The following is a 727-nucleotide window of genomic DNA, read 5'->3' on the forward strand; positions in this document are numbered from 1 at the left end:
GGCAGTTCGAAAATCCTTACACCTATGAACAACCTACAAAAATGATTTACAAAACCTTCCATAAATTCTCTCCTCCCCACGGAATTCAACTGTGGTGGGCCCCAGCCGCTAACCCTGGGCCAACTGATTTTCTCCACATCAGCCCATAAGATAATTAAATTACATAGAAAATGTGCGTAGGTACGGTCTAGCATTGCTTCCCATAGTTCTAGACACCACTGGAGCGTGACATAAGCTGGCCCCATGCCGACATCATGATCCTCATGTGGATCTATGGCACCATTGCCAATGATCTATACGACGTCATAAAGTCTGCGGATAACATGTTCTTAACCGCTTGGGAGCAGCTCAACTCCTTCTTCGACAACCAACCTAGACATGCGATCTGCCTCGGCGCCGAATTCCGCAACCTGGTTCAAGCTGATTTGTGTGTGTCCGAGTACTCCGTCGACTCAAGGCGCAACAAAAAATCGGGTGGGGCAATCCCTTTGGCTTCCATGGCAACATTGGTGGGGTTGGCCATGATTCAATACATAGTAGTATATTGGATTAATTCAATACAATAGAGAACATATGGAGTTTGCCATGTCAAGCATATCTGAGTGGAGTTCAATGCGCAATACTTGATCGATCTGATTCATACGCTGGCGGCAGGCCTGGAATATACTGTTTGTTTCCTATAAACCTACGGCCGAGCTATTTTTCTAGTAAAAACCCTCGACGCATT

The 727-nt window shown here is 45.9% G+C and overlaps 1 pseudogene; it reads right to left on the reverse strand.

Moving 5' to 3' along the window:
• Positions 1-245, reverse strand: part of LOC119310570 — a 6,196-nt pseudogene extending 5,951 nt beyond the window's left edge.
• Positions 246-727: the final 482 nt, after the last annotated feature.

Source organism: Triticum dicoccoides, chromosome 5B (genome assembly GCF_002162155.2).
Source record: "Triticum dicoccoides isolate Atlit2015 ecotype Zavitan chromosome 5B, WEW_v2.0, whole genome shotgun sequence".
In the NCBI taxonomy this organism is placed as follows: Eukaryota; Viridiplantae; Streptophyta; class Magnoliopsida; order Poales; family Poaceae; genus Triticum; species Triticum dicoccoides.